This window comes from Meles meles, chromosome 17, assembly GCF_922984935.1.
Source record: "Meles meles chromosome 17, mMelMel3.1 paternal haplotype, whole genome shotgun sequence".
NCBI classification, from domain to species: domain Eukaryota; kingdom Metazoa; phylum Chordata; class Mammalia; order Carnivora; family Mustelidae; genus Meles; species Meles meles.
The window spans coordinates 7,090,644-7,116,154 of record NC_060082.1 but is presented as its reverse complement, the minus strand read 5'-3'; the positions used below and the strand labels follow the sequence as shown (position 1 = coordinate 7,116,154).

General features: G+C 41.5%; 1 pseudogene; it reads left to right on the top strand.

The window, feature by feature from the left end:
* The window catches only part of LOC123928283, a 35,796-nt pseudogene extending 10,685 nt beyond the window's left edge, over positions 1-25,111 (top strand).
* Positions 25,112-25,511: the final 400 nt, after the last annotated feature.

Below are 25,511 nucleotides of genomic sequence, written 5' to 3'. Positions count from 1 at the left end.
CTCACTACTCTTCTCTATGACGCCTGATGAGCGCATCTTTTATTTGATAGTCTCTACTGTGACAGGGGCCTTCAGGAAGGGAGACCCAAGCCTCTGAACCAGGACCCTTTATACTCATGTTTATATGAAGAAAGATTTCTATTTCTATAAAGCCAGAATATCTGTCTCCTGGACTAGAGAGCCATATTATGATCCCCACAAATTCAAATGAATCACATACAAAGTGAGCAGGGTGAACATAAGGGGTAAAGTGGCAGGCAAAGCAGGCAATGGTTCTTCCTGCTTGAGGATGGTCTCACGGCTGCCTCTCCAAACCAAACCCGATCAGTGCCAGTAAAGCTAATTTGGTCTGAGTTGCTATGGGAACGAAGAAAGGAGTTCCTGGAAATGTAATAATAATTGCTGTCATCTGAAAGGGCAGCTTTCTACTTCAATATCCTCCCATATGTCTGCATTAAAGTGGTGTTAGCAAAAGGGTGTCAGAAGTCATTTGCATGCTTGTTGGTAAGAGGATAACTTCCAGTGTGGGGTGTTGCTCTACTGAGCTGATTTGCCGAAGGACAGTTTTTCCCATTGTTTCTGGGCCTAAATTCTTTTTGCAATCCTATATGATTTGGCTGCCTGGGAGAGGATCCAAGCATTGTGCTTCTCATCAGACGCCAGACTCATGGTCCAGGTCAGATTGGGAGCCACACATTTGCATGTGGTCAGAGTGTATAGCTTGGCACCATATTTTTGACAAACACCTGACAAACACTGGAAACTCCCTGGGTGTCTTTACCCAAAGAAATGCCTGTATTTTTGCAGAGGTAGGGAGGAAACGCGATGCTCATGGATACAGGGCTCAAAGAACCAATGGCATCATAAGCACATACCTGAAAGACGGTCTTTGGGCGATCCACTGGTCCTTTGCAATTTGAAGTGCAGCCCATGCACCAACAGCATTGGTGTAAGCTGGGAGATAGTTAGAAATGCAGAATCTCAATTCCCTTCCTAGACTTGTTGAATCAGAATCTACATTTTAACAAGATCCCCAGGTGATCTGTTTACACAATGAAGTTTGAGAAACACTGGTCTCAGGTTGTGTTTGTTTGGGGAACACATTTTCCTAATTTTACCAACAAGGGATCACAAAGCAAGCCCTGAGAGAAGGAGTGACTTGCCCAAGACCTGCCTGAGGATCCGTAGTGTAACCAGAACAAAATTCCAGTATCTCTGAGGGTGAAACTTTTGTCACTACTCCATGAAGCTTCTCAGAAGCTGTGGTTGGGAAAGAATTTTAGAAATGGCAACCAAGAGGCACCTGGGTGGCTCAGTTGGTTAAGCATCTGCTTTGGGCTCAGGTCATGATCTCAGGGTCCTGGGATCAAGCCACAAGTCCAGCTCTCAGCTCTCCCTCAAATAAATAAATAAAATCTTTAATAGAAAGAAACGGCATCCAAGAATTTCTGACCTTGTCCTTAGTTTTATGTCATTGCTGGCACTGTCCCTTCCAACCTCAAACTGGCAATATCGTTAGCCCTGCTGTGCCTGAATTGACCAGTCTGAATACCAATTTTGCGAGTGCTCCATTGGCCTGTGAAAGTAACTCACAGAAGTTCTCTTCAAGATGAAAGCAGAGGCAATTGAGTCTCTGCCCTTCTCTTCCCTCTCTGCACGACTCCAATAGAGGCAACTGATGGCTTGGTAAATTACTCCAAAGAGGAATTCTTCTTTCATTTTCTAAAAGCTGGAATAAGACCTTTTCCTGATAATTGTATGAATGAACAAGTGAAAATGAGGGACATAAAGAGACATCAGATGCTTTTGGCTTTCTCAGGGATCAAAAGCAAAGCTCTCTCTGGGCTAGAGCATGTTGGGGTGGGTGTCCCATGTTCCATATATGAATCAGCTGTGTGTGGGTGAATGCAGACTGTGATAGTTCTTGCTCTCCCTTGGCACCCTCTACTTCATCTCACCCTAAAGATGAGCCTGTTAGAAAGTGACACACGTCCTGCTCCCAGACATAAGTGATGCCTGGGAACATAATAATTTTCTGTAACTCTCAAAGCCTGGCATAAACTTGGCATTTCTCATTCCTACTGCCTCACTTCTCCCTGTTCTGGGCCAGTTGGTCATCACATCATGGAGCTCATGAATTCCTAGTTCCCTGCTTTTGTGGTAGCCTTTTGTTTCTGGTATCTGTTGCTATATAACAACCCACCCAAAACTTCATAGTTTCACACAAGTAGAGTTTTATTATCTCTCATGATTTGATGGGTTCCTGGAGTCTGTAGCTGGGCATTTCTTCTCTACATCAACCCTGCTGAGACTGTAGTCATCTGGCATCTTGGTTGGTGGGAATATCCAATATCATATATCTTGGCAAGGACAGATGAAGAGCTGAGCTGATCTGGGATGTTGGTAGAACTGGCCATCTCTCCCTCCTCTCTCTCCACTTGGTCTCTCCAAGTCTTCTTGCTGGCAAGCAAAACTTTCTACCTGGCAGCTCAGGGTCCCCCCAAGCACAAAAAAATCAATGTTACCGTGCCTTTTTAAGGCTTAGGTGCTGTGGCACAGAATTATTTCTATCATATTCTGTTGGTTAAAGTGAGTCACAGGAAAAGCATGGACATCATCAACCACAGGATTCTCACAAAGCCCTCTAGGAAACACAGTTTCCTTCTTTTTGTGAATGACTATCCATTACCTTCTTCAAAATCAAGAGTTTTTAACCAAGAAGTCTATAGGTGAGTTTCAAGGGAATTTGTCAGTAACCTGAAGTGGTATTTTTACACAAATTTTGAGTCCTGATGAATATGTACACTTTTTCACATGTTTGCTTTTCTGGGGATAGGATCCCAGGCTTTCATCAGATTCTCAAAGGGATTCATGACCCAGAGAAGGTGGCATCACAGGAAATATATACCCTGGACACCCTTCTAGGAATGAGTCACACCTAGTTCTACATATTATCTGTTCAATATTCATGTGTTGATGTGGATCTTTGGAGGATACATTATATGTGCTCATGGTGTATCTTACTAAATAATTTTGAAATTCTACTAGGTAAAAGCCATATCTTTTATTTATTTCCAGAATTCCCAGTTTTTAGTGCAGTCTTTTAAAATAAGAGATGCTTCATAGGGCGCCTGGTGGCTGGACATTTAAGTGTCTGACTTTGGCTCAGGTCATGATCTTAGCATCCTGGGATCAAGCGCCCCCTGCCCCCTGCCCCCCCGTTGCCAATTCTGGGCTCCATGCTCAGCAGGTAGTCTGCTTGCCCCTCCCTCTTTCCCTCTGCCCTCCCCCCAGCTCATGTTCCCTCTGGCTCTCAAAGAAATAAAATCTTTAAAAAGAATAAATAAAAATAAAAATAAATAATATAACAGATGCTCCATAAAGGATGTAGGATGATTTCCTATGAAGGATTTATTGGATCTCAATTTAAGAAGAAGGTACATAGAACACTAACCACCACTAGCATTATATTAATCGTATATTTGTGTCCTCCTTTCTGGTATAAAAAGCCTTTATTTTATTTGATACTTATCTAAATAGATTCTACAAGTTCAGTGGAGCAGATATTACTATAACGTTATTTTGTGCCAAGGAAACTGAGGCTTTCATAATCTCTCTCAAGGAATTAGAGAAAGAACCAGAGCTAAAATCTGATTCTCCTGATTTTTACTCTCCCATTGTGTGGCATGAGCCTCAGCGATGAGGAAGAGGGAAGACAGGTGGCCCAATGTGAAAAACTAGAAGAGTAAAAATCCAGGTGTATGGAGCCCAGACTTTGGAAGTTTGCAAGTGGAACACAGTTTAGTCTTACAAGAAACCAGAGATGACAGTGTGGGGAGAGAGCTGTCTTCCCATCCCCTGGCTATGAGGCTTTCCTTGGATGTAACCCCTTTGTGCCCCAATTTTCTCAGCAGTCAAACGAGTGAGAAGTGGTTCCCATACTGACAACACAAGAACCACCCAAACAACTTCTCGGAATTACGCACCTCTAGCTCCCATCTCAGAGATATGCAGTGTGATTCAGAAATTGATTTTCAAGAGTCTCCATAGATGATTCTGCTGATTATCCAGGCTTGGAAGGCTTGAGCTAGATAACCTATAAGATCCCTCTATCTTGCTATCCTGAGATATGGAGAAACCCTGGAGTGGTGCAGGGTGGCTAGCTGGGCAGAAGCTTTTGAGTTTGATGCAGTCTCACTTGTTTATTTTTGCTTCTGTTGCTTTAGGTGTCATATCCAAAAAAAAAAAAAAAAATCACTGCTGCCAAGACTAATGTCACTGAGCTTTTTCTCTATGTTTCTTCTAGTTTTATAGTTTCAGGTCCTACTTTTAAGTCATTAATCCATTTCAAAGAAATTCTTGTGCATAATATAAGATGGGACTAGAAACCCAATAAATCCTGTTCTCTAGGCCCTAACCCAATGTCTAGGTCTTTAAGTCTTTGCCCCCAGGAGATTCCCCTGCTCCCAATACCCTTAGCCACTGACTGGTTTTCTGAATTAACCCACGTGAACCCTCAGTCAAAACCAAATGCCATCACCTACTAGAAACTAGATACTGAGACCTGATATCTCACACGTCTTCTGAGATCATTGGTTAGGTGACTGCGTACTCCTGCATTTGACCAAAGGTCACTAACATTAGCCCACTGAAGACTATAAATTTAGAATACTGGCCTCTCTTTATGAATCCTAATTTTCCACCATTTAAGGAGTCTTCTCTCTAGGGGTAGGATCTCTCTGGTGGGTATATGGTCTAAGTCAGTGGTTCTCAAGCTTTTGTATGAAGGAGGATTACTTGGCGGGCTTGTTAACAACTGTAGGTCTCACCACTAGACTTTCTATTTAGCAGGCAGGGACTGCAAATTTCCATTTTTCATAAGTTCCTGGGTAGTGCTGATGCTGCTGGTCCAGTCTGAAGACCATACTTTGAGAGATTTTCATCTAATTTATGCTCACATATGATAATAAAAATTAATCTGAGCCTACAGTTTTTGTGTATATTCTGTTTGGTGATGTGCAAGATATGATGATCATCCATTTCCCTTTTTATACCCAGAAGAGAGTGGGAACATTTCCCCAGCCTGAGCTAAACACGTAAACATACCTGTCCTTTCTTGAATGAAGGAGAGAATCCTGGTAATCAGATGTTACAATATTCTCCATTTTCCATCACTATTAGGAGGAATTCATGAGAGAAGAGTCAAGAGGGAGGATCTCTGAAGGATAAGTCCATTAAGTGAACCTTCTTGAATGTGTAAATGAGTGTGAGTGTTGCCCACGCTGACAGCAGGTGGTTGGCTGCATCAGAATGGAGAGTTATGCTCATACCAAATTATTCGGATCTTAATAATAATTTGGCAGATTATATCAAGAACTAATTTTCTTCAGTACTCCATTCAATTAACTTATTTCTGGAAACTACTTGATTACCAATTTTGCAGAAGAGGTGTGTCCTTTATTTATTTCTTGATAAGCATATTTAGCTGTTCTCATCATCCCTCCAGAATTAGGGCTTGCACAATCCCTATCTTTGAATTCAAAAAATTTCCCAAAACTTTTTTTTTGAGGCTCATGGACTGATAGATTCTTTATGAAGGAAAATGAGGAAGTGAAACAGGCATTATGGGATTTTTCTTTTTCAGCCTTAAGGTCATCTTGCAGTGCACAGAGTATACTTTGGGGGCAGTTTTTGTCCCTTGCCCCTTTAAGGGCTCAGACTATCATGAGACTGTTGAAACGATCTATCATTTGCATTAGGAAAGGTTAATGTATTCCTTCCAAATATACACTCCTGTTTATGCAAAAGCATGTCTCTTCTATTAGCCCTGCCAAAGCCCTAGTCCAAGCTTGTATTTGAAAGCTGATGATTTCAGGTAGATATAAAATGAATTCTGAGGCAGAACATGTTCTTGTTAATGAATAGGATGGAGTTTTATGTAGTCAAAATCACCTGGAAAGGAACTGGTTTTCATCATATAGAACATTTAGATTCCTGTTAAATATTCCTGTGTGTTACGAGAAGGGCAGTTCTGCCCAGTAGTTGTGCAGGCAGGCACTCTTTACCCTGTGATGGAGGCCATCTAATATGGGGGACACTGCAACATGTGTATGGCTGCTTGTTAGCAGAGCTATTGACCAGATCAGGGTGATTTGTGGGTCCTCACTCCACAGGTCTTCTACTAACAGTCCAGCAGTAGAGAGAGGGGCAAGGGAACCCGACACTTTTCAGAGGAGGAACCTGAGGCACGGTGGAAAACAGATGGTCTCAAAGTACCAATGACAATTTTAGAGAGAACCAGTTTCCACAATTTTCATCCATTGACTCTGACAAGACTTTGGGAATGTGGCCATTTTAAAGGCATGTAGCAAAACCTACTTGCTTGACAAAATAGGAAACTGAGGGCTATTGAAATTAACTCCTAGTACTTCAGAGATACAGCTAGTTAGAAATAGAGCCTGGACTTAGACCTCACGGTCTTGACTCCTAATTCAGTGCTTGCTCCACAATCTTCCTTCTCTTGGACTGAAAAATTACATGCGGAATATCATTCTCAATCACGAGAATAATGTTATCATTAAACAGACACTTTTATGGTATGACCTAAGGAAGGTCTGGGTAAAACTGCTCCAAATATCTATCCTAAGGCTCATTAGTTTGTCACTTGAGTTCTACCTGTGGAATCTCAAGACCTTTTGTTTTTGTGTCTTTGTATGCCAGACCTCTGGGGAACCTTGACCTTACTATCTTTGTTAATCATCAGTTTAAGAACAAGACCCCGAAGAAGTCAAACTGGGACCCCTGAGGGGGCCCAATGACAGCCAAAAGAAAGGTCAGTCAGGCCAAAACAAATGCCCTGCCAAGGTCTGTAGGGATTGAATCAAGCCCAGGAAATTTATAGAACGTGAGAGTCCCTGAGCAGAACTTATCATCGATAACCTCTCTGCCCCCTATATTCTCAACTTTCCTAGGGTGTAAACTGGTTAAATTTTTTTCAGGGAGATCAAAGGAAAACACTTGACACCAAATGGCAGTAGGAGGTGTGTGTGAGAGAAAGAAGAAGGACTTTGCTGAGGTGGACGAGGTATTTATATGTTGAACGTTTATATCTATTTTGTCCTATTTTTACCACCAATTAACTCGTCGTCTTCTCCCCAGCTGGATGCCTCTCTGAATCTAGTTACAAAAGAATCCCATCAAGTCATGGATCAGAGCATCACCCCAACTGCCTGAGACCTGGATCTGCGGGACTCAGGAGTGCTTACATGTTTCTGTGGGATGGCTCAGGATTGTAAGCGTACCTTCCCCTTTCTGATTAAGTCCCCATCCATTCTGAGCATGGAGATGATGGAGTAAGAGACACTGGCAAGAAATAATATAAGCCAGGAAGGTAGACTTGGAGCCAAGTTCAGAATCTTCAACTTGGGAACTGGATGATCTCACTCACAAGCTTTCTCCAGATGATACTTACAAATACTCTATCAGAGTCATTGTTCTCAGACCTATTGCCCCAGACTGCAAATCTCTGTTTCCTATTGTGAAAATGGGAATTGTTTATCATTTTACTGCCACATACCATACTATCTAAGGATTCAATGAAGTAACATGTGAGGTCTTGATCTCTAAGAGGCATATATGTGACAGCTATTATTTTGGTTGTGCACATTATATCATTCTTTAAAGTGTGTGTATGTGTGTGGTGAGGGATGAGACTGTAAGAGGGGTACTATGAAATCTTCATCAAATTCTCTCCTATCCTCAGGTTGAACATTTAATTGAAAAACACAGTAAATCATTAAATAATTCCTTGCCGATCATTGCAGACTCTTTTGTGTTCCATTTTTCTACATGTGATGAACCAATATAAGAGCCCAGATTGAAGATTTCAGTGGGATTTAACTCACTTCCAGATCTCTTGGGTTCTTGACAACTTTTTTCTCAAAGTGGGAACCCAGCCTCTTCATTTCCAATCATCTGACCCTCCGGTTCTTACTTTAAGGAGCAAAGCTCCGTGGGGAAACACCGATGACTATGCATCCGATTCCTTCTCATTTGGATCACTTTCTCAGCACCCAGTTCATTTCCAGAAGCACATCAACTCCAAGACGTGCAAGAGTCTGGGACAGAGCATTCTCTCTCCTTGCCTGCTAACGAGATAAGTGCAGCCAGTTAAGGCAGCCACAGGAATAACAAACCCTCCAGCACACACTTCCTCTAATCACCATGTTTGTGTTCTTGCCAGTCTGAAAGTGATTTCTGTGATGAAGCGAGGTCACACTCCATTTCCTCCCCTCCCCTAATTCTGGCCTCCTCAGGAGTATCTGTAACATTTCCTCCTTTCCTGGTAGGGTTTTGCCACTAATTAATGCATTTTTTTATTGACAGCATTGTGGGCTAGCTTGAGCATCTGGATCCCATCTGCTGCTCTTCCAGAGTCTGAGAGGGCAGTGGGGACAGTGAGGGGTTGGGGGACAGAGTTTATCACTAACCTTCATCTTTGGTGCTTTGTGTCTTGGTGAGAAAGTCAGAGATAGAGGGGGAATTAAATATCACCTATGGGGCACCAGAAGCACACCTGATATTTTTAGAAGTCATCAATTAGTAGTAGGTTTTTACAGTAGATCTAATGTCCTGTAGCTCTTAAGGGTGATATAAAACCCAAATATGGCATGGGAACTTGCAGAGAGAGAAAGAAAAAGAATAAACACAAAACCTCTGAGGACAAGAGGATCTACATGAGTTCACTTCTATGCCCCTTATTAGTCACCTTACAGAACATCTGGTAACAAGAGTGACCATTAATTAGCACCTGTCATACGCCAGCTGCTAGGATAGATCTAAGCCTATACCACCTAAGAGTCAGCGCCTGAGAGTACCTAAGTGCTCCAGCTTCCTAAAGTCTTGTCTTTCCACATGGAAGTAACAGTTGGCTTGAATGTCCATCTTAAGTGTATCCGGATACTCAGAGCCCTTCTCAGTATCTCCAAGGAGTCTCAAGGGGCTCATATTTTTTCTAATCCTTCCTGGTTCTCAGTTCCTTCTTTTAAATAATGTATGTGACATTATCTTGCATTTTATTCTGAAAACTAGCAAAACAGATGCAAAAGAAAAGAGTGTAGCAAACCTTCACATTTCAATCACCCAGTTTCAACCATCCATGGTTGAATTTAACTAATCAATTTCTTCCCCTTCCTACCATCACCAGATCATTTTTTTAAAGATTTTATTTAGTTATTTGACAGAGAGATCACAAGTAAGCAGAAAGGCAGACAGAGAGAGAGGAGGGAAGCAGGCTCCCCACTGAGCAGAGAGCCTGATGCAGGGCTCAATCCCAGGACTCTGGGATCATGTCCTGAGCTGAAGGCAGAGGCTTTAACCTACTGAGCTACCCAGGCGCCCCCATCACCAGATCATTTTAGAGCAGATTCCAAACATAGTATTATTACCAGAAGTGATACTATTTTCATATATATTTTATTTTATTCAGTACATATGGCAAACAGACTCTAATGTGGTTCCCATGGTTCCCATTCCTTGGTGCTCACACCTTTGTATAATCTCCCTCTCTTGAGTGTGGGCAGGACACTCTTCTAACCAGACTTACTTCTAATCAATAAAACATGGTACAAGAGACAGAATGCACATGATTAAGTAATATGAGATTGCAATATCCATCTTTCTAGGAGACTCTCTCCCTTGGTGGCTTTGCAGAGGCCAGCCGCCATGTCATGAGCTTTCCTAGGGAAAGGGTCACAGGGCAAGGAAATGAAGGTGGCCTCTAGCTGAGAGCTAACAAGAGACCAAGTCCCTCAGTCTGGTAACTTGCCGAATTCTGCCAGCAGTCACATAAGCTTAGAAATGGACCCTTCGGGGTGCCTGGGTGGCTCAGTGGGTTAAAGCCTCTGCCTTCGGCCCAGGTCATGATCTCAGGGTCCTGGGATCGAGTCCCATGTCGGGCTCTCTGCTTGGCAGGGAGCCTGCTTCCTCCTCTCTCTCTGCCTGCCTCTCTGCCTACTTGTACTTTCTATCAAATAAATAAATTAATCTTAAAAAAAAAAAAAAGAAATGGACCCTTCCCCATCCTGGCGGACACCCTGACATAGCTTTGCAGAGAACCCAGTTAAGCTGCATTCAGATTTGACCTACAGAAACTGAGATAGTACATGTGTGTTATTTTAAGCCCCTGAATGCATAGTAATTTGTTACATAGCATTAATTAACTACTACAATAAAAGCATAAAGACTTCTTTTTTTTAGGGACACCTGGGTGGCTCAGTGGGTTAAACCTCTGCCTTTGGCTCAGGTCATGATCTCAGGGTCCTGGGATGGAGCCCCACATCAGGCTCTCTGCTCAGCAGGGAGCCTGCTTCCTCCTCTCTCTGCCGGCCTCTCTGCCTACTTGTGATCTCTCTCTCTCTCTCTGTCAAATAAATAAATAAAATCTTTAAAAAAAATAAAGACTTCTTTTTATATTTTATCACAATAGCACGACCACATTGAGAGGTAACTCCTTAATGTCATCAAATATCCAACTTCTATCCAAGCTTCCCCAATTACAATTTTATTTTACGGTTTGTTTATGCAAATCAAGACCTAAAAAGTCTGCATATTACTTTCAGTTGCAATGTCTCTTAAATCTCTTTTAGTTTTGAGGTTACCTCTTTTTTTCTTTACATTTACTTATTGAATAACTGGGTCATTTGTCCTACAGAGTTCTCCACTTTCTAAATCTATAAAGCTCATTTATTTTATTTTATGTTATTTTATGTTATTTTGTTTTATTTTATTTTGAATTCCAGTACAGTTGACATGCAGTATATTAGTTTCAGGTGTACAATACAGTGGTTTAACACTTCCATGCAACACCCAGTGCTCGTCACAAAAGCCCTCCTTAATCTCCATCAGCTGTTACCCCCATCCCCTACCCACCTCCCTTCTGGTAACCATCAGTTTGTTGTCTATAGTTAAGTTAACTCTATAGTTAAGAGTCTGTTTCTTAGTTTGTCTCTCTCTCTCGCTCTCTTTTTCTCTAAAGCTGTTTGACTTTCAGTAGTGTTCACATGATCCTTTAACCCCTATATTTTGAATAAGAGGTGTGATTAGATTCTCCTTTTTTTTTTTTTTTTTTGAGAGGACAAGATTACTTTCTACATATTTTTATGTACGTCTGACTGCATCATACTGGAAACTCATAATATCTAGAATCTGTTTTGGGGGATGTTAAGAAAACTCATTGGGTACAGGCATTGTCCCCTTGATCAAATCATTATAACGTCTCTCAACACCCTTTCACTTAATAAACTTAATAAAGTTACCTGCCATTAATGATCCTTTCCGAGGCCCAATACTTCATTATGGTTATAAAATAGTAGAAATAAATTATTGCTCTCCACTTTATAGATTTCCTCTTTGAGATGCTTTCTCTTCCACTTGGGCTCCTGCCTCCTGACATGGTGTTAGGGTGACCAACTTGTCCCTGTTTGCCTGGGATTTCCCTATTCTAAGCACTGAAAGTCCCACATCCAGAGAAATCCTTCTGTCCTGAGCAGACATGGAGGGTTGGTCATCCTACTTGGTGTTGATGCCTCTTCACTTTCCTTTAACGCTTTCTCCTTCCTTTATTACCTGTGTCCAACTCCTCAAACCCTTCTTCATTTCTTAAGTAGTCCTAAACTGACTCTGGCCCATCAGCTTACACCCAGAGGCCTCACCTTCCAAGTAACACTTTCCATAGTAATCTGCTTCTTAAATAATGAGAGCTCCCACTCTTCAAAAGGAATTCTAAGCTCAGTTCTTAAAGTAACAACTTATTATAGTCCTGCTAGGTTTATAAACATCATGGAATATAGGTATGTATATTCCCATTTTAGAGATGAGATCCAAATAACACATATGTACAAGTATTATATAAATAATAGAGTGTTGCAAGAATGGGGAATATTTCAGTGTAAAAAAGGAAGTGGTAGGAGATATAGCTCCATTAAAATGGATAGTAAAGTGTTTTTTGTTTGTTTGTTGTGTTTTTCTGTTTGGTTTGTTGTTGTTGTTGTTGTTGTTGTTGTTGTTGCTTAAGATTTTTGTTGAAGAGTTTGAACCCTACCTCTATGGGCTGAATTGTGTCTCCCTCAAATTCATATGCTAAAGCTCTACCCCCCAGTGTGGTTGGGTTGTATTTGCCCATAAGGACTTTAGGAGGCAATTAAGATTGAATGGCGTCATAAAAGGTGAGATCCTAAGCTAATAGGATTGGAAGCCCACACCATACCCACACCATGGAAAAGCCATCTGAGCAGCAAGAAGGCAGCCATGTGTAAGCCAGGAAGAGGGCCCTCAGCAGAACCCAACCCCACTGGCACCCTGAGCTCAGACTTCCAGTCTCCAGACCGTAAGAAAATCAATTTCTGTTGCATAAGACACCCAGTCTATGGTATTTTGTTATAGCAGCCCAAGAAAACTAATATACCTACCTTACAGACAATGTTAATTACTGGAAGATTTTAATAATGAAAGCAACATGATCAGATTTGTATTTAAGGAAGGAGGATTTGTGGCAATGTGGAGGGGGAAGCACAAGTTGGGAAAAGTTACAGGCAAGAAGAAAGTGAGGAGGCTGGGGAAGCTGGCCACATAAGAGACGGCGGGGGGGGGGGGGGGGCTCCTAGAGTGACTAATCTGCATTTTATTCTGAAATGTGTCCTTCAAGTAACTTATCACTCACACCTCACAATCAAGTAGTGGAGTAATGAACTGAAATATCAGAACCACTCTCTTCAATGTTTCTAGAGAGAAATTTTGCAAAGATACAGCTCATGCACCTCCCCGAACTATTAGCACACACAGAGGCAGGAATCACAGGAGAATCTTCTATTAAATTCATGGTAACATAGGGTCAAACTCCCTAATGTAGAGTTGGGGGAGAGTAGCCTTGTTGAGGAGGGTTAGAAATTGGAACTAGAATTCTGCTTCCAATTCACTGATCTCTTCACTGGAACTGTTGTCTTCAGCCTCACAGAAGTTCTGAGAAATTAATAGATTCACCCCGCCATTGAAAGATACATGAGTGTGCCTGACTGGGCAGCCAGACACCAGGAGAGAAACTAGTAAAGAGGCCCAGGGTTTCCGTGCTACTCTCACTCAAGATTCATCATGTTACCTTTGCTGTGAAGGGGGAGGGCATCTAGAAAAACACATGAGTGTTAGTAGTAAAGGATCTTATACACCAGTAATTCCATCCTCCATTTCACTGAGCCTTAAAGAGGTACAGCGACTAATCCTCAGTTGTGTACAGGGTCTGCACCAGAGCTGAGACTTTGTGTTGGCCTCCTGAAGCCCAGTCCAGCATTCTTGCTACAAACACAATCTATATGGCACTCTTCTTATCTCACACTTGGAAAAGAGAGACTTAATTCAGGCTGCTCTAAATGTGATTGGCTTTTAAGTTCCCGAAAGAGCCTCAACATCTCTTCATGTTCCCCCAGCTCCGTGTGCAAGATATACACACTGTGGAGACTGCCAACCAGCTATGTTCTGTCTTGCAAAGATTTTCATGGTAAGAGCTTCCTGATTCGAGAAAACAATTCATACGAAGAACACAAATTACTGAGCTCTTTGTCTTCTTCAGATTTCTTAAATCTATTAAAAAAGAAGGTTCTCTACTTCCATGTCACCATTATACTTTTTCACCTAAAAAGAGGAAGACACGAGCTGATGAAAACACCAGATTCCAGGCATCTCCCTTCCCCAGAGGCAGTACAATAGGTGATGAAGTGCATGGGCTCTGGTCAGTGAAAACAAAATGTATCTGTAACATGAAAGTAATTTTTTAAACAATTACTCACTTCCTAGGGCTTTTGTGAGGATTAAATGATGCAATCCATGCAAGGCACTGTGTCCAGAATCTAGCATATGGTAAGCACCCAAATCAGTAGAATTTATTTCTCTTAGAATGAAAAAGAAATGCGCACAGATAGCTTCTCTCCAGTAAGGCAAGAATCAAGATTGAAATACCCTGTATTGCTTAGAGAAAGATGTCATGGTAAAAGATTTAATATATTTTATTTTAAAGTAGAAAGTTATGTGGGCAAAACAGATTTATCTTCCAGAGCTTAGTCCCAAAGCCCACATCTTCTTTGAGTAATCGCTACAACATACTTATTATATGGGGATATTGCCTGCTTCTGGATTCAGTGATGTCATCCATCATTACCATGGTAACAATAAGGCCAATAACTTGAACTTAGGTCATAGCAGCTAAAAGGAAGGGTAATCAGTTTGCAAATAATTAAACTGAAATCCATAGCTACTTAAGACTCAACCAAAATTCCTGGGGATAGTTTGTAATCAGTTTAAATCAAGATAAGCCTTCTAAAAGAACAGAGAATGAAAACCTAAAACAAGCAAAAAGTCTAATCATCCTATCTTTATGGTGCGTTTACTATTCTGGTGAGTCACAGAAAATTAATAATACCCCAGAGCCTAGAAACAAAGACATAGGCAAAATTCTTTCCATTTAATGAATAAAATTGTGATGATTCTCAAAACGATTTTTTCATGAAAACATGGCAAATGCACCCTATTTTATGTTGAAAATATTGATCCCTTACATTTTTCTTTCTATAATATAATAGATTTTAAAGTTAAAGAATTTTAAAAGTAGAAGAACTCTTCCAACACGATTTTATAGATTTTTTAAAAACTAGTATTCAGAGGGCTGATGTGATGTGACCAAGTCCCAGTACTCCTAAGGAACCCAGGGAAGATCAGGACTCCAGTACGCCAAGCCATAATTTGTCTTTTCTATGACACTAGGCTACCTTTATTGAGACTCTGACATTTTCATGTTCTGCTTCAACAGAACTTTTCTATCTAGTGAGGAGGTGGAAGATATTGAATCTCTTCCCAGCTGCCCCACATCCCAGCAAAAACAAATAGTGATGTGTGGGGGTTGACAGCATCTCAGAAGTTTCCAAAAATGCCTCTGATCTGAGGGAGGGTACAATCCTTATTTCCATCTTGCAATTATTCTCCTCTACAATCTAACTCTTGCTGGAAAAAAAAGAGCCCTTTTTCCCTTCCAAACTTTCTCTTCTCTCCCATTGCGTTGTCAAGCATCTTGACAGAGAAGCTGGTTAAGAGGGCCCTGTGTGTTCAAGAGATGTAAGCAATTATATTCCCTTCAGTCCTCTCTGCTCTTGGGCCACAATAATAAGTGCTCCCTTGGAAAAAGAAGACCCACGAGTGCCTGCATTCTTCATGCTGTTTCCCACTTAGTTCTGCAAACCTCAGTTTGATAGGCAGATCCAAAGGAGACCTTTTTGATTGCCTCTGTTCCATGCAAGATTTACTGAATAGTATAAGCATGAGTTAAAAAAAAGAAGAAGAAGAGATCTGGTTCTAACCTCAGGAGGCCTGCCCTGCCCTGACCCTGGCCTGGATTCTGAATGCTTCATTTGTCCTACTTATATCTACAACGGACGGCAGTATCTTTCTACCTGCAGTCACTTGTCTGTCCATCATCCCTTCATCTCTAATTAATCCTTCTCACAGTCACTGAAATAGTCTTGTCAAGCTGGATTTTTCATGGTCTCTCTCTTCCTTGACTCACTAGCTACAATGTCCACTATTCAGTGTGATACAATCCAAACACCTCCACCTCAGGATATACCGTTCCACTCTAGCCAAGCTGAGTGGTCTGGATTGCCTCTTGTTCGGTTCCCTGGCACACACTGCTTTGCTCTTGTCATCCCACAGCTACAGTGTCTTCCTGTCACACCATTTCCTGGCGCCAGCCTCACTCTTGGGTCCCCCTTGATCTTTACCAGAAAGGAGGCGCCATAATGCTCAGAGCAAGGCAGGCAGCTGTGCCCCACCTGTCCATCCTCCACTAACCCCCAGCAGCAGACTCTTAGACCTGGACTAACAGAGCTGCCCATGGCCCATGTCTTCCTACCTGCCATAGCAGTCCTTCCCTAAAAGTGATCTTCTGACTTAGTCCTTGTTGTTGGGTCCTGGCTGAGTTATCCTGCTCACAAGATTAACTCAGACTTCATTTTTCTCAACTTTAACCAACAGCCGGGGCTCCATTCTCTGTAGAGTGATCACCAAGACATCAAGTGCCTGCTTGGCCTGCAGACTGAGACCCAGCAAGTGCACGTCACTGAAGTGGTTCGATGCCAAAAGTAACAGCTCCCATCGGTTGTGTTTATTTATGAATTTAATATTTATTTGTAATTTTATTTATATTTATTTAATTTGTAGGTGTTGTTTATGTTTTATTACAACATTATGAATGTTTTATCAACATCACATTAAACCTCATGAGAACCCTGATCATCAGAATATATTCATACTTGAATTTTTCATATGAAGAAATGAATGCTCAGAAAGATTGAGTAACTTCTTTTTTCCATTTTTTAAAATTTAAGTTCAATTAATCAACATACAACGTATTATTGGTTTCAGAGGTAGAGGTCAGTGATTCGTCAGTCTTATATAATATCCAGTGCTCATTACATCACATGCCTTCCTTAATGTCTATCACCCAGCTACCCCATCCCCAACCTCCCTCCCCTCCAGCAACCCTCAGTTTGTTTCTTATGGTTAAGAGTCTCTTATAGTTTGTCAATTGTAAGACATTGAATAACTTGGCCAAGATCATTCAGCTTATGAGTTATAATGATATCTTCTTTCAAACTTGACCTCAAATCCACCTCCTTCATCAACACTTTCCAATGACTATTTGCTCCTTGGCTCCTGCTCTCAGTCTGTGCTGCTGCTGCATGGCCTCCCCGTATCATAGGCTGTAACCAGCTGTGTCTCACCTTCATAATGATCCTCAAGGACAAGGATCTCTTCACAACAAAAAATGTTGACTCCTCCAAAGACAGAGAACATCATAGGAAATGGTGTTGCTTGACTCATTCGAATTTCAAGCACCCATGAGTGAATTGGGAGTTAGAATGGTTGCTGTTCAGAAATACAGGTTAACTCCCCTGGGTGGCCTCTCTGATCAGTGACTCAAGCTTCTTTACTCTGAGCAAGTCCTGAGCCTGCACTGCTTCCTATGGACAGAGGATATCCCACCAGGAAAGGCCTATGGCTTCTTATTCATGAAGCTCCCTGAGAGCAGCAGAGCACAGCATACAAACAGGGAACCACAAACCTTTGCAGTGGGCAGGCATACTATCACTACTTAACAGAAGAGGCGATGGAAGTTCATAGCATTTAAGTAACTTGTTCAAAATCATTCATTAGAAAGAGGCAGAATTAGTTCTCAAACCCAAACCCCTTGCCTCCCATCCATTGCTCCCTGTTACAATACACACTTGCCTTTTCTTGCATGAAAGAACTCAGTGACGCAGGCTCCAGATACAAGAGAGAATACAGCACAAGAAATTTCCATTTCTAAAGATAAATAGACACTAACAACTTCCAAATTCCCTAGCTAAAAATACTTGGAAACAACGGTGACTAGACCATAGCCTAAAGCAGCCTTGATGGAAAGATCATATTATTCTCCAGTCTCCCAAACTCTTTTGTTCCACCAGATGTACATCTCCCTTTGCCATATTCCCTCTGGGTCACAGGAATTGCACAGACAGTGTCTGAATAACCAAGGGCACCAGGGATCTATGATAATTCAAATACACAAACATCAGGCCTAATTTTAGACTTTCTGAGCATACTGGACCTTCTGGGGGTCTGAAGTGCTTCCGTTTCAGTTGTTTGGTCTATGGTTTCTTGTTAATTAACAGGGTTGGCTTAAAGGTCACCCAGTGCAGTCAGCCCCATCATAAGAAATGGAAGAAGGTCTGAGCAGTGAAAATCACTCAAGCTATGAATTGTATTTGGAAATTGCATCTTCACTAACAGTCAGAAGCTCTATATGTCTTGCTATCTGAGCTTAGAAGCTCATTTGCTAACTGTCAAGGACAAAGAAAACGTATTTCTCAGTTGCAGAAAGGGTGAGTCTCTGCTCACCTGCAAAGGGACAGGCAGGCTACTCCCACCAAAAATATGTTTCTTACTTTCACATGAGTCACTGGCATTCTATCTCTGGTCTTTGTGACCTTTGAAAAAGGTCTCTCCATGGACCCAAGGACAGCAGTGAACTTCATGTGTTTTCACAATGCTGCTACAACATAAGAATCTGGAATTGTGGCTGTGGGGATGTCTCTGTTAGCAGAGAAGGAACCCAGTATATATACTAATCCTTCCAGGGAAGGAGAACTCGGTGAGTGGAAGAGAAGTCTCCACAATGTCCACCAGCCTGGTGAGATGGGTACACTGTACAGAGCCAAGGCAGGCTATAAGAAGCATCCATGGGACACACTTTGTTAAATCCTCCTACTGTGTGCCAGGAAGTGTACTGGCTTGTGTGAAAGCAAAAAGCATCAGTCACAGTCTCCCTCTTCATAGATAGCACCATCTAAGGGGAAACACAGATATATACTTGAAGAACATATATTAGAATGTAATTTATAAAATCTTTTGGAAGTCCAGAGGCAAGAGCAATGAATTCTGCCCACAGTTGGGTGGAGGAGTCAGAAAAGTCCTGATGGATAAGGGGTCACTAGAATTTGGTATTGAAGGATGAAGATGAACTCATTCCAGGTACAGAAGAATGAGGGAAAGGTAGTCCAGAGAAAACCTATAAACAAAGACAAAGAGATGCAAAAGGATCCATTTGGAGGATAATGGGTACTTTGGAACAGCTCAAGCCAACAAAAGGTTTTGAGCAGAAGGCCTGGGTTAGCTTTGCATCTTAGAAAGGGGATTCTGATGGTAGTGCCAGGGTAGGGTAGAAGGAGGCCATCTGGGCCAAAGATGACCATTTGGAAATTCACCTGCTTAAGTAGACCAGGTGAGAGCAGCGGAAGACCTGACTAAGACAAAGGCCATGGGGGAGAGAGGAGGGAACTCCTGTCTGACGTAGACACTGGATGCTTTGTAGATTTTTTAAAATCATATTTGAAAAAGGAACTAAATGGGTGTATGGTTCCAAGCATGCAAAACACTGTCACTGTCATGATTTGATGTCAGTCATTCCCTAAACACTTTGAAGGAGGCAGAGAAATCATCTAATGATGCTATTTCATCTTACTTTTTCTTCCTTAAATCCAAGGTCTCAAGTTTAGTTTCATAAAATTGAACAAAATACTTTCTTATCTTTTTCTCCATTCCTGTATTAATTTTGTTCTTGTATTTTCTTTTTTTTCTTCCTTACTTTCTATTTTTAGGTGAAGTATAGTTGACGTATAATGTTATGTTAGCTTCAGGTGCACAACATTATGACATGGTGGGTCTATACATTATGCAATGCTCACCGCAAGTGGAGCCACCATCTCTCTCCATATAATGCTATTATACCACTGACTATATTCCCTATGCTGTACTTTTCATCCCTGTGCCTTAATTTACTATACAACTGAAAGTTATACCTATCATTTCCTTCACCTATGTCTCCTGTTCCCTCCCCCACCTCTCTCCCCTCTGGCAACTGCCAGTTTGTTCTCTGTATTTATGAGTCTATTTCTCTCTTTGTTGTTTGTTTGTCCATTTGTTTTATAGATGCCATATGTAAGTCATATCATATGTTTGTTTTTCTCTGTCTGACTAATTTTACTTAGCGTAACAGCCTCTAGGTCCGTCCATGTTGTCACAAATGGCAAGATTTCATTCTTTTTATGACGGAGTAATATTCCATTGTGTGTGTATGTGTGTTTATATCTTCTATATCTATCAATCCACCAGTGGACACTTGGGTTTCTCCCATATAATGATACTATTTTAGAAAGAAATGCTCAGAAGAAACTGAAACCAAAAAAAAGAAGGCGGGATGTTGTACAAACCATGGGACCTTCCTCCTGGACAGCGACCCTAAGAGATACAAATAGGACCACGGATGCATGAGGATGAGGGGATGTGGAAGTGTTAGGAGACCAGAGAGACAATTACAGAGACGGTGAGATCAACTTCCCCTGGTCTTCCTATCAACACACAACCATGTGTTTGGGCTTCTGACCTGTAAACAAGGAGAAAAACCTGCCTTGACTCCATTGTCCTTATATGCCACCATCCCAGTCCTCCAAAACATTGTCCAAACTTGCTGTCTCCAAAGCCTTTCTTTTCATTCTCCCTTGAACCCATTCTAAAAGGGTTTTCCTCAACCCCCCTCCCCAACAATTCTTGTCAAAGTCATGAAATCTTCTCTCTGTCCAGACTTAATGATCAATTCTCAGTCTCCTTGTCTCACCTCAACTACACTCAGCTTTGAACACAGATGACCACTCCAATCCTTGGCTGCAGTCTCTTCACCAGGCTCATGGGATGTCCACTGTCTTGGTTTCCTCCTGCCTTGTTGATTCCTCCTCTTCTGTCTCTCATGGGTTCTTCTGGTACCCACAACTCCATGTGGGAGTGGCCCAAGGCTCTGACAGGGGTCATCTTTTCTAGTGATGCTCACTCCCTGAGTGATCTCAGTCACTCACTGGGCTTTAAATTTCTTCTGTTTGCTGAAGACTGACAAATGTAAACCTTTCTACCTTTAACCTCGATCTCTCCCCTGAAGTTCAGGCCCACATATTCAGCTTCCCACTCAACACCACTTCATTTTTCTAAGTAAATATCCCAAATTCAATGTTTCAAAAACTAAAATTCTAATATCCACACTCCTCCAAAAATGTGTTTCACTCTCAGATATCCCTACTCTTCCAGCCGCTCAACAAGATTTCCAGGAGTCATCTTTGACTTTTCTCGCATACTTCACACCTGATCTAGCATCTGGTCTGTGTGTTCTACCTTCAAAATGCATCCATAATCTAACCACTGCCCACCAGTCCCCCTGATATTACCCTGTTCTAAGCATCCATCATTTCTTCCCAGATGACTGCATGTTATAAGTTGAATTTCACTCCTGACACACACAAAAATGTTAAAGTCCTATCCCCCCAGTACCTCTGAATGTGACTTTATTTGGAAATAGGGTCATTGTAGGTGTAATCAAGTTAAGAAAAAGCCATTTAGGAGGGAGCTTAATTTGATAGGAATGGACAGACACACCCAGAGAGAAGGTAACATGGAGACACATAGAGAGGACAGCCATGTGAAAATGGAGGCAGAGATGGCGTCATGCAGCCACAAGCCACAGACCTGGAGCTACCAGATGCTGGAAGACACACAAAGGATCCTACCCTAGTGGCTACAAACAGAATATGATCCAGCCAACAGCTTGATTTTAGACCTCCAGCCTCCTGACCTGTGGGAGAAGAAAGTATCTGTTGTGTTAAGCCAGCCAGTTTGTGATGTTTTGTTACAGCAGCTCTAGGAAACAAATACACTGCAACAGCCCCTAACTGGTCTCCCTGCTTCCACTCTTATCCTAAATTTATTCCCAACAGAACAGTGCAAATAATCCTCTAAATATAAATCATACCCTGTCATGTGTCTACTCAAAGCCCTCACCTGGCTCTCTACCTTACTCAGAAGACAATCAAAGTCCTCATAATGTAACAGTCTGTGAGGCTCCACAGGTCCCCATTACCTATGACCTCACCTCTTACTACTGTCTCTCTCCTGTACTCCCACCCGGCCACCTTCCTGTTCTTCAAACATGTCAGGCATTTTCACATGTTAGCATCTGTGCTCTAGTAGTTTCCTGGAAGACGATTTCCCAGATATTTGCATCCTTCAAACCTTGGCATCAATGTCAAGGACACATTTAGTGTCTCCTTAAAATCTCCCCCACCCCCCCCACCCCAACATCCTCATTAATACTGTAATCTTCCCTGTCCTCATAAATCCTAATTTCCTTCATCATGATCTGCCTCTTTGTTTATACCATAGCCCTTACTGTCTCCTATCATAATTTATAATTTTCTTATCTACTTTATTCATCTTTATTGTCTACCTCAACCCACTAGAATGTAAGTTTCAAGAGGCAGATGTTGTTTTTTTTTTTAATTTATTTATTTTTATTTGTTTATTTACAGCATAACAGTGTTCATTGTTTTGGCATCACACCCAGTGCTCCATGCAGTACGTGCCCTCCCTATTACCCACCACCTGGTCCCTCAACCTCCCAACCCCCCCACCCCCCGAGGCAGATGTTTTTGTTGCTTTTGTTCACTGTTTTACCTAAGCATCTCAAACAGTACACAGCACATGTTGGAATTTAATAATTATTGGTTGAAGTATCAAATAAATTCTTTGCTTTATCATATTTCCTAGAAATAGTCCTAGGTTAAACATTGACTGAAACAGTGGTGTGCATGTGTGAGAGCATGTTAGCATGTGTTGTGTGTGTGTGTGTGTGTGTGTGTGTGTGTGTGTGTGTGAGTGTGTTGAGGAAGGGATACAAGGAATTGGGTTTAAATCCCAATCCTGCAATTTATAAAGGGAAACTAAAGTGGGGGCACATCAAATTCTTCAATTCCATCATCATAGAACAAATCCAATTTAATATATATTCCAATATAATAAAATAATTCTTACATCACACAGTTGGAAAGAATAAATTTGAAAATATATTCAAGTGTTCTGGTACACTAGAAAATACTCTAAGAATACTGTAATTAGTAGCATTTTGTGTGTTCTTTTTTTTTTTCTTCATAGTTCTATTTTTTGTCAACATTCTCTGATTAACCTAGGAATTCAGTTCACCAGGAAGACATGGTATGGGAGAAATGGCATCTGGTTTAGCACCGGGCCCTTGTTTTGGCTTGTAGACAGCAGCTTATAAAGCCCCTTGCCACAAGGGAAGGCCTTGAGGTGCCTGCAGGGCAAGCTAGCTAACTAGACAGTATCATATTGGCCTGGGCTTCCTCTGGCTTACCTCTGACGTGCACAGCACAATTATCTTTATCCTTCTATTTTTTTATAGCACTTTTGACTCACTGGAAATGTACCTAGGCCAACTATCTCTCCTTGTGCTTTTTACTGAGCTCCAAATTCAGATGTTCAGTCTAAAGAAATCTTGGCTGAGGTGAAAAATTCCTTTAAACTCATGTGTTCTGAACATTAACTTGCTCAACAATATTCTTGCCAGCCAAAGGAGAAAGTCATACTGATAAGGAAGAGCAGGACAAAAGAGCTCCAAGCCCAGAGTTATGATTCTGGTACAGTGCCCTTCCCAAAGAGTTATGAAAACTTCAGATAATTTGTCCTCTTAACTTAGATATCTTTGATCCTATTTGTAAATGGTTGAAGAAAGCTATGTTCATTTTCTCTAAATCTTGAGATTTCCATGCTAATGGTAAAATCCGTCTTTGGATTTAGAGTCCTGGCAGATTCCACACATATGGGATTCAGGGATATGGGTTGAGCAGGAAGAATTGCAAGAGTATGGTATGGGCAAGCAGCTTGAGAGACCATCCAGGTCTGAGCTGGATGATGTCCTGCCCTAAAAGGTAGTTCCTTCTTTTGCGAAAGAAAAATAAAATAACACACACCCCATTAGATAAGGACTAAATCATGTCATACACATGACATATTCACTATAGGGCTTTAACACGTAAGAGAAGCCTCCTGAATGGTAGCAATTATTATAACTGAAATAACCTTGAAGTCACATTTGTAATCACCATTCACCAAAAGAGCCATTTTAACTAGAAGGGATAAAGTAGTTGGACTTATTTTTTTTTTAAATGAGTCTGGTATTAGGCCTGAAGTTTGTATAGAATTTTGACAAGTAGAGGTGGAAACAGCTATGTGAGGGGATTTTTTCTTCTGCCATGCTGTGGAGCAAAGCTTGTTCCACTCCTGTTCAGCTGTGCAGGTTGAATTGACCAAAGCAATCATTATAGAGAATCCTAGTCCCCTGCGGGTGGGGCAGGAACTTGTGAAGAAGTATTATACACCGTTAAACCAGGCCCCAGACATGCCTCACAGATTTTATGGGAAGAACTGTTCTTATGTCCATGGGGGGTTGTATTCAAATGGAAAGTCAGCAGATGCAGTTTATGGACAGAAAGAAATTCATAAGAAAATGATGTCACAAAACTTTCCCAATTGTCACACTAAGAGGTATAATCCTCATGCCATCTCAGAATGATGGTGTGGTGGTCCAAGTGATGGGGTTGCTCTCTAATAACAGCCAGGTTTTTAGGAGATTCATAAGACATTTGTCCTTGGTCCTAAGGGCTCTGTTGCAAATAAGTTCTACATTCATATCTCCAGATACCAAGATGAGGTCTTTGGTGGCTTTGTCACTGAGCCTCAGGAGGAATCTGAGGAAGAGGGAGAGAAACCTGAAGAAAGACAGAAGACACCTGAGGTGGTACTTGATGATTCTGGAACTTTCTATGATCAGACTGTCAGCAATGACTTGGAAGAACATTTAGAGGAACCTGTTGCTGAACCAGAACCAGAGCAAGAACCTATCTTTGAAATCCAACAGGAAAATCTGAGCCAGTATTAGAAGAAACTATTCCTGAGGATATGCAGAAGAGTTCTTCCCCAGCTCCTATGAACATAGATCAGACCATACAGGAAGACTTAAGGACATTTTCTTGGGAATTGGTGACCTTTCATCCAATGGAGCTATTCCAGTTACTGGGATACCACCTCATGTTGTTCAAGTACCAGCTTCATAGTCTTGAATGGAGTCTAAGTCTGAATCTCAAATTCCACTGCTGAGGCCTCAGATGGATCAAAGAATGTGAGAACAACAAATCAATATTCCTCCCCAGAGGGGTCCTAGACCCATCCATGAGGCTGGTAGGCAAAGTGATGCTAAACACCAAAGAACAATGAAACACCCTGATAGCCACCAACCTGCCCTGTGAAGTGGACAAATTGAAATTTCAAGATTTTTTTTCAAAGTCATAGGAATGTGGTAGAACTCTGCATTAACAGTGGCAGAAAATTACCCAGTCTAGGGTTTGTTGTATTTGATGATTATAAGCCCCTTAGCCACAGGCCCATCATGTTCAAAGGTGAGTTCCATCTGAATGTGGAAGAAAAGACCCAGGAAGGAGACCATCAAGACAACTGCCGGTGAGGACCTAGAGGCCCTGGAGGTTGGCTGGATGGTGGACTGAGCAGCCCTCTCCATGGAGGCATGGTGCAGAAACCAGGATTTGGAGTGGGAAGGGGAATTATTCCAAGGCAGTGAATTGCTCCTCACTGGTCTTCAGGCAGCCGTCCAACTCTTCTGGCTCTGCAGAATGGTGAATTTCTTACACCAACATTTGGTGTCCTAGATTATGACCCTGGTCTATGATAAACTGCCTAAGATTGTACAATTTTACTTTTGGTATTAATGATGTATGTTCCCTCTCTCTCCCTTCCTTCTCCTCACCTTTTAGCCCTTCACTTCCAATTTTGTGCAATGATATTTGAGGGAAAACAGATTTTTAAATATTTAAGGACTGAATTTCTTTGCTTCACTTTAGCATATTCAGACTGGAGGGTTTTGTTTTTTTGGTTTTTTGTTCTGTTTGTTTTGTTTCTTTTAACAGCCTTTTCCCAAAGGAATGTGTCTTGCTTTTTACTTACATTTGGTATACTTCATT